This window comes from Elephas maximus, chromosome 3 (genome assembly GCF_024166365.1).
Source record: "Elephas maximus indicus isolate mEleMax1 chromosome 3, mEleMax1 primary haplotype, whole genome shotgun sequence".
NCBI lineage: Eukaryota > Metazoa > Chordata > Mammalia > Proboscidea > Elephantidae > Elephas > Elephas maximus.
Genome location: NC_064821.1, coordinates 195,453,035 through 195,465,852, shown reverse-complemented (window position 1 = coordinate 195,465,852; position 12,818 = coordinate 195,453,035). Strand labels below are relative to the sequence as shown.

The window sequence follows — 12,818 nt, the reverse complement described above, 5'->3', positions numbered from 1 at the left end:
CCCTGCTGGTACCTGAATACCGGTGGCATAGCTTCCAGCATCACAGCAACACACAAGCCCCCACAGTACGACAAACTGACAGACACATGGGGGTATTACCACTTAGCATACATTAACTGAGTTAATCCTCATTTGAAAGGTATTATTATTGTTATTATTACTGTTATCTTTAATTCACAGATACAGAAACAGAGGCACAGAGAAGTTGAGTAACTTACCTACGTAGTCAAGTGTAAAGCACCTGCTGTCTGCCCGGGGAAGACAGTCATATGTTTTCACATTTTTTTAATTCATTCCACATACATCGAGTACCAGTTCTGGGCCAGGCACTGTGCTAGGAGACAAAGACCCCTTAGGACAGACCAGGAAGTTCCCATCAGAGGGCCCATATGCAGGCAGTCATGTAAAATGTGGGCTACTTATCTCAGCTCTCAGCTGCTATCCAAAGGGTAAGCAGTTCGAATCCACCAACCATTCCTTAGAAACCCTGAAGGGCAATTCTACTCTGTCCTATAGGGTCACTATGAGTCGGAATTGACTTGACAGCAATGTTTTTTGTTTTTTTTTTATCCTATCCGGAAACCTCTCAGCAAGGGGTGTCCCAGACCAGGACAAGTCATTCACTGATACTCAAAATGCGTGGATTCTTTTTATGTCAACTCCAGCCTAAGGAGAAATTGTCCCCCTGGCTGACACTAATTCTTTGTTTTGCAGGTGCTGGTGCCACCACCTCCAACATGTGGTTCATTTATTTATTGGTTCATTTATTGTGCATGCACTATGTGAAGAATGCTGGTATTCTCCTTCTGATTTATTTAGCATTCAAAATGGAGAATATGGGAAAATAGAAAGTTAGCATTCAAAATAGAGAGTTTGGCTCAAAAATAAAAAAAATATTGAATGTGCTATGTTCTGTGAGCCCCCCTTCGCTGGGACTGGGCATCTGACATTCCCTCCTGCTTCCCCTTTCCTAACCTCTACTTCTCGTTTAAATTTTAGTGCAAATGTCACTATCTCTGAGATATCTTCACTGACTGCCCTCCCAAATGCCACTTTCAGAAATAACATAATGCAATGTTTCCAAACAGCAGCAGCTATTCCTTAGCATAGCACCTACTATGTGCCAGGCACTGTTCTAAGTGCTTTACATCTACTAATTGATTGTATAGAATATTGTTTACATATGCGGAAATTAGGCACAGAGAGGGTGAGTAAGTTAGCCAAGGTCACACAGCTAGTACATGAAAAAGTCTAGTTTTGAACCCGACAGTCTTTCTCGAGACTCTGTACAAAGATGTACATTTAAGAGAATATTTTATGACATATTTGGGGGTACAAAAAAGAAGCATTGCATTAAGTATATATAAAACCTTGTATTGATAATAAAATAGACTCACATAAATACATTCAATTTTCTTTTTTGAGATCACTTTCAACCTTTGCACCTCAAGCTACTCCTTAATCAAAGTCTGAATCTTTTTCTGAACCACTTTGGCCAACTGCAGTATGCATGAGCAGTGGACTCCAGAGCCCACGCTGGTGAACTTGACCTCTTTAAAAAAAAAAAAAAAAAAGTTGCCATTGAGTCAATTGTGACTCATAGCGACCCTATAAGACATAGAACTGCCCCAGAGTGTTTCCAAGGACAGGCTGATGGATTCAAACTGCCAACCTTTTGGTTAGCAGCTGAGTTCTTAACCACTGCACCAGGAGGGCTTCTTTAGCCCCTTAAATTTGACAATTTAATTTTGAGGCATATCAGAGAGTACTAAGCTTTCCTGATTGCTTATATTCCCAGTTTCCTTTTTTTCCTTGGTTAAACTATGTATTACTGAAAGTTAAGCATCTTTTCTAGGGCATTAGCCCAAGGTGATAGAAAGATACTTTCATAATCAATACCTCTGAAGGAAATGATGAGAGATGCTATTCATGAAAATGTTCAACCAGGTAATTGTCTCTGAATTTGACTCAGATGTCCCCAACTTAGATTTCTCTTGGTCATGCCAGGCCTCAGGCATTGCCCCTGATAGGCCTCACTCAAACTGACCATGCATAGCTATGTCAGGCATCAGGCTACCAACCTTGCAAGCCCCTGTGCCTTTCTGGGTACCAGGTTCCCTGAAACTCTGCCTACCTACCCCTTAGCCCTCTCACCAGCCTTTATTCTCCTCCTTTTGATTCACCATCCCAGAAACTGACATAGGTTTCTGTGTCTTGCAGGCTCCCGAGGGCATACCTACTGCAACTCATTTGCCCCTACAAAGGAAATGCAGCCCATGTGCAGCAAAGGTGAGCACTACTGTTAGGTATGGGCTCCAGGTCTGGGCCAGGGAGGAAGAGAGAAAGTGTAGAGAAAAGACCCAAAGATATGGTTTTTAGAGGTGTCCTTGACATCCCAGGTACTGCAGAGGCTCATTTGGGAGGTGTTAAGGTAGGTGTGAACCAGGGTGGTGCAAATGGTTAAGCGCTCAATTTACTAGCCAGAAGATTGGTGGTTCGAGCCCACCCAGTGGTGACTTGGAAGTTAGTCCTGGCGATCTGCTTCCAAAAGGTCACAGCCTTGAAAACCCTGTGAAGCAGTTCTACTCTGACACTCATGGGGTCACCATGAGTCAGAACCAACTTGACAACTAACAACAGCTACAAGGTAGGCATGGAGCAGGTATTTGGAAGAGTGCCTGGGTGTGCCCTTGGCCACCGCCCCCTGTCTAACCCTGCCCTCCCTTTCAGTGAATCCAGTGTGTCTGGATGTGGCTTACTCCCAGGTCTGGATCATCGATCAGGGACCGGAGGATGCAGGTGAGCTTTGGGGAAGTGCTTCTGGCTCTGATGAAGTCTTTGCTAGAGTTGAAGGGGTTGGGGGTGGGGGGAGATCTGCTGCTGGCAGAGCCCCTTAGAGCTGTGGCTGCTGCCCCGCAGCCCTGACAGTGACCACCATTCTGCATATCTGGAGAGAAAGTGGCGTCTGCTACTGGTGTCTATGTCCTGTCCTGGGAGAAAGGCTGAACCCTGGCGGACGGAAGTTAACGACTGGGCTGTAACAGCCCAGTGTTGTTCGCTGTTCATCATTTCTATTTCTTCCCCAGCAGAACATCCACAAACACGTCCAGAGAGCATGGTGAGTCCAATTTCCCTGCGTTTCTGTCCCCGGGCCTCCCTCTTCCTTAAGTGAAGTAGCTAGATCAGTGCACTGGACACAGTGGGCCCTCGTGGAAATGCTAGCTTCCTTTCTCTTCACAAGCTTTTTCCTTCCCAGGATTCCTCCGTCGTCTATGCTGAGGTGGTGAGGGAGCCCATAGAAGCCCTCAGCTAAGCAGAGATGAAAAGGACAGAGAAGGAGCTACAGTAAGTAAGAAAATGTTGTGGGCCCTTGGTTCTCCAGGACCTGGATCAGGCTACCTGTGTGCTTCTCCTACAAGAGCACCTATTTCAAGGGAAAGAAGGATTATCTGCCAGGCACTCCTCAGGGTAGGCCAGTGGCTAAGTGGCCCCTGAGGATGCTATAGAAGATTAGGAGAATATCCAGATCACTTATGACCTGCTTATGACCCAGACCTTGCATTCTCTGTTTTTTTTTTTTCTTCTTCCATTTTAACTGATTTTCAGTGAAAGTTTAAAGCTCAAATTAATTTCTTACGCAAAAAATTATACATATATTGCTTTGTGACATTAGCTGCAATCCCCACAATGTAACAGCACACTCCTCCTTTCCACCCCGGGTTCCCTGTATCCATTTGACCAGTTTCTATCCCTTTCCTGCCTTCTTATCCTGCTTTTGGACAGGAGCTGCCCACTTGGTCTCTTATATCTGATTAAACTAAGAAGCACATTCCGCACATGTGTTATTTTTGTTTCATACTCCTGTCTAATCTTTGTTTTAAGAGTGGGCTTCAGGAACGGTTTTAGTTCTGGGTTAACAGTGCATCCGGGGGTCATAGTTTCAGGGGTTCCTCCAGTCTTTGTCAGACTATTAAGGCTGGTCTTTTTACGTGAATTTGAGTTCTGTTCTACATTTTTCTCCTGCTCTGTCTGGGACACTGTTGTGTTCCCTGTCAGGGAGGTCATTGGTGATAGCCGGGCACCATCTAGTTCTTTTGGTCTTCAGCTGGTGAGTTCTCTGGTTCATGTGCTCCCTTAGTCCTTTGGGCTAATGTTTTCCTTGTGTCTTTGGTTTTCTTCACTCTCCTTTGCTTTAAGTGGGATGGGACCAACTGAAGTATCTTAGATGTCTGCTAGAAAGCTTTTAAGACCCCAGATGCCACTCACCAAAGTGGGATGTAGAACATTCTTTATAAACTTTATTAAGCCAATTGACCTAGATGTTCCCCGAAACTATGGTCCCCAGGCCCCAGTCCCAGCTACTGTGTCCCTCACAGTGTTTGGATATGTCCAGGAAACTGCTTTAGCTTTGGTCCAGTTGTGCTGACTTCCTCTATATTGTGCATTGTCCTTCCCTTCACCAAAGTTGATCCTTGTCTACTATCTAGTTAGTGATTTTCCCTCCCTCTCCCTCCCCACCCTCGTAACCATCAAAGCATGCTCTTTTTTGTGTTTAAACCTTTTCTTGAGTTCTTATAATAGTGGTCTCATAGAATATTTGTCCTTCCACGACTGACTTATTTCACTCAACCTAATGCCCTCTAGATTCATTCATGTGAGATGTTTTGCAGATTCATCCTTGTTCTTTATTGTTCTTGCATATTATTCCATTGTGTGTATGTACCATAATTTGTTTATCCATTCCTCTATTGATGGGCGTTTAGGTTGTTTCTGCCTTTTTGCTATTGTGAATAGTGTTGCAATGAACATGGGTGTGCATATGTCTATTCGTGTGACAGCTCTTATTTCTCTCAGGTACATTCCTAGGAGTGGGATTGCTGGATCTCGTGATATTTCTATTTCTAGCTTTTTCAGGAAGCACCAAATCATTTTCCAAAATGGTTGTACCATTTTACATTCAAACCACCAGTGCATAAGTTCTCCAATCTCTCCACAACCTCTCCAACATTTGCTATATTGTGTTTTTTGGATTAGAGCCAGTCTTGTTGGCGTGAGATGGTATTTCACTGTAGTTTTGATTTGCATTTCTCTAATGGCTACTGATGGTGAGCATTTCCCAGATGTCTGTTAGCTGCCTGAATGTCTTCTTTGGTGAAGTATCTGTTCATATCCTTTGCCCATTTTTTAATTGAGTTATTTGTCTTTTTGTTTTTGAGGTGTTGCAGTATCTTATAGATTTTAGAGATTAGACCCTTATTGGATATGTCATAGCCAAAATTTAATCCTAGTCTGTAAGTTCTCTTTTTACTCTTTTGGTGAAGTCTTTTGATGAACGTAAGTGTTTGATTTTTGTGAGTTCAAGTTATCTAGTTTCTTTTCTGGTGTTTGTGCATTGTTAGTTATGGTTTGTATACTATTTATGCCATGTGTTACGGCTCCCGGCATCGTCCCTGTTTTTTCTTTCATGATCTTCTTCGTTTTAGATTTTATATTTAGATCTTTGATCCATTCTGAGTTAGTTTTTGTGTCTGGTGTGAGGTATGGGTCCTGTTTCGTTTTTCTATAGATGGATGTCCAATTGTGCCAGCATTATTTGTTAGAGACTGTCTTTTCCCCATTTAATGGACTTTGGGCCTTTGTCAAGTATCAGCTGCCCATAGGTGGATGGATTTATGCCTGGGTTCTCAATTCTGTTCCACTGGTCTATGGGTCTGCTCTTGTACCAATACCAGGCTGTTTTGACTACCACAGCAGTATAATGGCTTCTAAAATCAAGTGGTACGAGGCTTCCCACTTTGTTCTTTTTCTTCAGTAATGCTTTACTTGTCAGGGGTCTCTTTCCTTTCCTATGAAGTTGGTGATTTGTTTCTCCACATCGTTAAAAAATGCCGTTGGAATTTGAATCGGGATTGCACCGTATCTGTAGATCACTTTGGGTAGAATTGACATTATCACAATGTTGAGTCTTCCTACCATGAGCATGGTAAGTTTTTCCACTTACGTAGATCTCTTCTGGTTTCTTGCAGTAGTGTTTTATCATTTTCTTTGTATAGGTCTTTTACGTCTCTGGTTACATTTGTTCCTAAGTGCTTTATCTTCTTGGGGGTTATTGTAAATGGCATTGATTTGGTGATTATCTTTTTTGAATTTCTCTTTGTTGGTGTAGAGGAATCCAACTGACTTTTGTATGTTTATCTTGTAACCTGAAATCTCCTATTAGTTCTAGTAGTTTTCTTGTGGATTCTTTGGGGTTTTCTGTGTATAAGATCATATCATCTCTAATGGGGATACTTTTACTTCTTCCTTACCAACTTGGATGATTTTATTTCTTTTTCTTGCCTTATTGCTCTGGCTGGGACCTCCAACACAATGTTGAATAAGAGTGGTGAAAAAGGGCATCCTTATCTGGTTCCCTTCCTCAAGGGGAATACTTTCGGACTCTCTCCGTTTAGAATGGTGTTGGCTGTTGGCTTTGTATAAATGCCCTTTATTATGTTGAGGAATTTCCCTTCTATCCCTATTTTACTGAGAGTTTTTAATCAGGTATTTTTTTTATGGGCGTTGGACTTTGTCAAACGCTTTTTCTACATCAATTAATAAGATCATGTGGTTCTTATGTTATTGTTGTTGTTAGGTGCCATCGAATCGGTTCTGACTCATAGCAACCCTATGCACAACAGAACGAAACACTGCCCAGTCCTGAGCCATCCTTACAATCGTTGTTATGCTTGAGCTCATTGTTGCAGCCACTGTGTCAATCCACCTCGTTGAGGGTCTTCCTCTTTTCCCCTGACCCTGTACTCTGCCAAGCATGATGTCCTTCTCCAGGGACTGATCCCTCCTGACAACATGTCCAAAGTAAATAAGGTGCAGTCTCGCCGTCCTTGCTTTTAAGGGGCATCCTGGTTGTACTTGTTCTAAGACATTTGTTCGTTCTTTTGGCAGTCCGTGCTATATTCAATATTCTTTGCCAACACCACAATTCAAAGGCATCAATTCTTCTTCGGTCTTCCTTATTCGTTGTCTAGCTTTCACATGCATATGATGCTATTGAAAATACCATGGCTTGGGTCAGGCGCAACTTAGTCTTCAAGGTGACATCTTTGCTCTTCAACACTTTGAAGAGGTCCTTTGCAGCAGATTTACCCAATGCAATGCGTCTTTTGATTTCTTGACTGCTGCTTCCATGGCTGTTGATTGTGGATCCAAGTAAAATGAAATCCTTGACAACTTCAATGTTTTCTCCATTTATCATGATGTTGCTCATTAGTCCAGTTGTGAGGATTTTTGTTTTCTTTATGTTGAGGTGCAATCCACACTGAAGGCTGTGGTCTTTGATCTTCATGAGTAAGTGCTTCAAGTCCTCTTCACTTTCAGCAAGCAAGGGTGTGTCATCTGCATAACACAGGTTGTTAATGAGTCTTCCTTGATGTCCTATCCTTCTTCATGTAGTCCTGCTTCTCGTATTATTTGCTTAGCATATCTTTTTTTTTTATGTGATGGATTATGTTGATTAATATTCTAAATTTGAACCATCCCTGCGTACCTGATATGAGTTCCACTTGGTCATGATGAATTATTTTTTGATATGGTGTTGAATTCTATTGGCTGGAACTTTGTTGAGAATTTTTTGCATCTATATTCATGAGGGATACTGGTCTGTTATTTTTTTAATTTTTTTTGTGGTGTCTTTACCTGGCTTTGGTATCAGGGTTATGCTGGCTTCATGGAATGAGTTCGGGAGAATTCATTCCTTTTCTATGCTCTGAAATACCTTTAGTAAAACTGGTGTTACCCCTCCTCCGAAAGCTTGATAAAAGTCTCCAGTGAAGTCTTCCGGGCCAGGGTTAGGAGTTTTTTTAATTACTTCTTAAATCTCTTCTTTTGTTATGGGTTTATTAATTGTTCTACCTCGGTTTGTGTTAGTTTGGGTAGGTAGTGTGTTTCTAGAAATTTGTTCATTTTTTCTAGGTTTTCAAATTTTTTGGAATACAATTTTTCGTAGTATTCTGTTATAATCCTTTTTATTTCAGTTGGGTCTGTTGTGATATCACCCATCTCATTTCTTATTCGGGTTATTCGCTTCCTCTCCTGTTTTTCTTTTGTCAGTTTGGCCAGTGGTTTGCCAGTTTTGTTGATCTTTTCAAAGAACGAATTTTTGGTCTGGCTGACTCTTTCAATTGTTTTTCTATTCTCTGTGTAATTTATTTCTGCTCTGATCTTTATTATTTCCTTTCTCCTGGAGCCTTGGGGCTTCCTTTGCTGCTTGCTTTCTATTTGTTTGAGTTGTAAAGTTAATGTTGTGATTTTGGCCCTTTCTTCTTTTTTAATGTGTGCATTTATTGCTATAAATTGACTTCTGAGCACTGCTTTTGCTTTTGCAAAGATTTTGGTAAGGTGTGTTTTCATTCTTATTTGATTCTATGAATTTCTTTACTCCATCCTTTATTTCTTCTATAATCCAGTAGTTTTTAAGCAAGGTGTTGTTTAGTTTCCATGTATTTGATTTCTTTTTCCTTGCTGTTTTTGTTATTGATTCCTACTCTACGGCATTATGGTCAAAAAAGACACTGTAATAATTCAATGTTTTGGATTCTAGTAAGGATTGCTTTGTGGCCCAAAATGTGGTCTATTATGGAGAATGTTCCGTGTGCAATGGGAAAAGAACGTATCCTTGGCTGCTGTTGGGTGGCGTGTTCTCTGTATGTCAATGAAGTCAAGTTGATTGATTGATTGATTGCAGTATCTAGATCTTCCATGTCTTTATTGAGTTTTTTTCTAGATGTGCTGTGTCCTTCACCAAAAGTGATGTGTTGAAGTCTCCTACTATTATTGCGGAGCTGTCTGTTTCTCTTTTCAATGCTGTTAGAGCTTGTTTTATGTATTTTGGAGCCCTGTCCTTGGGTGCACATATATTTATTATGGATATGCCCTCCTAGCATATTGACCCTTTTATCATTATATAGTGTCCTTCCTTATCCTTTGTGGTAGATTTTGCTTTAAAGTCTGTTTTGTCAGAGATTAATTTTGCCACTCCCACTCTTTTTGATTGTTGTTTTCTTGATATACTTTTTTCTATCCTTTGGGTTTCAGTTTGTGTCTTAGAGTCTAAGGTGTGTCTCTTGTAGGCAGTGTATAGTTGGAGCTTGTTTTTTTTTATCCATTCTGCCACTCTCTGTCTCTTGGTACATTTAGTACATTTGCATTCAGTGTAATTATTGATAGGTATGAGTTTACTGTGTCATTTTGATTTTTTTGTGTGTGTTGTTGACTTTGTTCCACTTGATTTTCTGTGCTGAGTCATTTTTCTTTACATATTTTCTTTTTATCTTTTTTACTATGTTGATTTTGTGTTTGCAGAATCTTTATGTTTTTCTCCTGTTTTATTTTGATGGGTAGATTTCTTAGCTTCCTTTGTGGTTACCTTCATTTTTCTAAGATTAAACCAATCTTTTATTTCTTGATATCACTTTAACTTCCTCTCCATATCGAAGTTCTATGGCTACACTGTTTATTTCCTCTTTTTCTGTTTTGACACTGTCACTCTTTACATATTGATGTCTCTGGTTCCCTGTTTTCAGTCTTTTAGCTTTGACTTGTTTTCGTGACTTCTTTATCTGGCTTGATAAGTGGTTGATCTGTCCTGTTTTCTAGTCTTGGATTGCTGTCTGCTGTTGTTGGTTCTCTAACTGGAGGACTCCCTATAATATTTCTTGTAATTTTGGATTGGTTCTTACAAATTCTCTTAACTTCTGTTTATCTGGAAATGCCCTAATATTGCCATCCTGTTTGAGAGACAGTTTTGCTAAGTATATAATTCTTGGCTGGCAATTTTTTTTTTTCCTTGAAGCCTTTATCTATGCCACTCCATTGCCTTCTAGCCTGCATGACTTCTGCTGAGTAGTCAGAGCCTAGTATTATTGGTTCTTTGTGGGTGACTTTTCATTTATCCCTAGCCATCCTGAAGATTCTATCTCTGTCTTTGGTTTCAGCAAGTTTGATTATAATATGTCTTGATGATTTTCTTTTGGGATCTACCTTGTATGGCGTTCGTTGAGCTTCCTGGATAGAAATCCTCTTGGATAGAAGATTTTTTTATTACCCCCTTCCCCCCCATTCTGGTACTCTGATCACTGGTAGGTTTTTCCTCTCAATGGTATCCCATGTAATTCTTAGGCTTTCTTCATTTTTTAAAGTTCTTTTTTCTGATTTTTTCCTCAAAAAATAGGTGTCAAGGAATTTATCTTCAGCCTCACTAATTCTGACTTCCAGTTCTGCAATTCTGCTCCTATGACTGTCTATTGAGTTGTCTAATTCTGAAATCTTATTGTTAATCTTTTGGATTTCTAGTTGCTGTCTTTCTATGGTTTCTAGTAGCCTATTAAATTTGTCATTTCGTTCTTGTATTATTTTCCTGAACTCTTCTATTGCTTTGCCTGTGTATTCCTTTGCGTAGTCTGAGTTTTGCCTGATCTCCTTCCTGATCTGGAGAGCTCTGTATATTAGCTTTTTGAATTTCATCTCAGGTAGTCCCATTACCTTATCTTTCTTCAGAAGATTTCCTGGTTCTTTATTTTGGTCATTTGCCAGAGTCATCTTGACCTTTTTCTTTATGTGATTTGATATTGACTGTTGTCTCCAAGGCATCAATAAGTTATTATATTTATTTACTTTATGTTTGTTTACTGTGTCCTAACCTTTTGTTTTGTTTTGTTTTGTCTTAATATTCCCAAGTAGGCTGGGTGTATGAAGCTACATTGGTTATTGGAGTCTTTGAAGCTGTAACATCCTGTCTCCAGGTGGCTAGAGCAGCTACTAGGTGTATGAGTCCAGGAGTCTGTTCACTTTTCTTGTGTGGGCGTGGCCACACAAGTGTGGCCAGGTTGTCAGTCATCAAGCGTGTGGTACAGACTTCCACCTACAGTCCTAGATGAGCAGGGCTACGTAGGGGTGTTTGGAACTGGCACAGGCATTTGACTGCAGTAGGGCACTATGTGAGGAGCAAGGTAGGGGGCTGGCAGCTGCCCCCAGCTGCCTGGGTGAAGGACATGTCCTAGTCCCCCAAACATATATTGGGGGGATATTGCAGCCGGTCCTTGGGAATCTGGTGCTGTTGGCTGGAGGAACTGGGAAGCACCACTTATTCTCAGGCCCCTATAGTGAGTGGCTAGATGGAGTGTGTGGTATCACCAGCCCTCTGGCCCCTGCCGTGGTTGGTTGAGGCCTCTGCTTATGGGGCAGAATGGTGTCAAGTATCACAAATCTGCAGCTCCCCCTTGGCTGCTGCAGTTGAAAATGGGCTTCTGGTGTATGCCCTGCTGTTTTATGTTAATAAGAGCATGCAGCATTGAATTGGTCCACGTAGGTCTAGCCAGGGGTAAAAGATGCTGCAAGTCTGTGGACCCCTTATGCCAGTGCCTAGGCAAAGGGACAGGGCCTCCTGACCCACCCTGAGTTCACAGCGTAGGGTGTGTGGCATTTTTTAAAGCCACAAGGCTGGTTTGGGGCTGGATAGCCCTGAGTTTGGGCTTAGGGCGCATGGCAGTTGTTGAATACTGCCAGACTGGAGTCAGAGTGGAGCAGGGTGGAGGGGGAATGAGTGGAAGGAAGCGCTTCTCTGCTGTGAAACTCGGGGGGGGGGCGGTATTTTGCCCCCACATAGTAGGTTAGACACTTGCACTTAACTTTCACAGGTCCAGCACTGCTTCCACCTGGCTCCAGAGGCATATGCAGACTCACTACCAGCCTCACCCAATGTAGTGAGATGCATCCTGAACGTTACTGCTCACCTCAGCCAGGCACTAGCTGACCCAGCCAGGAGGGTCCCAGCTACCTTTCAACTGGCACTTCTCCACTGCTTTTGAATTGTCTCTCCTTCCCCCGCCACTCAGTCTGACTCTTCAGCTTTGTCTTTGATGGTTAGGGCTCTTAGATTGTAATACATAATCAAGTCACTTTTTTGGGGGGGGGGGTCTTTGTCATAAGAAAGACAACAGGAAGCATTAGACTATTCCGTCATCTTGGCCCCACTTCCAGGCCTTTCATTTTCTTCAGGGACCAGGAATTGCCCTTTGGAGCCATCTTTATAGTTCTCCTTGTTGATGTGCTTTCCTCATCCCAAAGACAGCCACTATTCCACTCTGAGGTAATACCAGCACAGCCCTGGGCCTCAGCCAGGAGCACCAAGGCTGTGGATGGGACCAAGGGCAAGGGGGCCCATGTAAGTTGGAGCATACTGTGCACACATGAGCAGGGGCCTTGGGCTAGGCCACAATTACCACTTCCTTAGAGCCCCTTCCGGGGAGACTTGGCCATGATCCCTTGGCCACAAATTGTGCCAAAGGGCTCTTATCTTGGCAAGCAATATGAGGAGATGTGGACCCAACCACACGCACCACAAAATTGGGGTCCCTGTCAATAATTGTTAATCCTCACACCAGAACAACATTAAACTCTCCTTAATGCCGTCTGTGAGGAGCAGATCCTGTCACTGTTTGCCTGTCCCTCTTTGCTTTGATTAAAAAAAGCCCAAGACCTGAAAATCCACTTTAAAAATTGAGCAGAACTTTCCAGTATACATGTCCATGTTCTAATTCTGCTCTTGGTTTTGTTCACCCTATTCCCTTCATATTTAATCATCTCTCTGCATACATTTTAATCTATATTGTCATATGTATCTTCATGATCTGCCTCATAAGGCCAATGGAAATAAATTGAACATACTAATATAGAATAAGTAATTTCTAATTGGAATAAGAAAACTAGTTGCGAAAATAAAACGTTGAGATCAGCCTTTGCATTAATGGTAAGTTTTTATA

The 12,818-nt window shown here is 41.7% G+C and overlaps 1 protein-coding gene across 1 annotated transcript in view; it reads left to right on the top strand.

Annotated features, from left to right (window-relative positions):
* The first annotated feature begins 3,333 nt into the window (after positions 1 to 3,333).
* The window catches only part of FCRL4 (Fc receptor like 4), a 49,813-nt gene continuing 40,328 nt past the window's right edge, over positions 3,334 to 12,818 (top strand). Inside the window, exon 1 of the mRNA XM_049880868.1 lies at positions 3,334 to 3,345. The gene's annotated coding sequence lies outside the window, so the exon portion shown is untranslated. The remainder of the gene's footprint in view (positions 3,346 to 12,818) is intronic.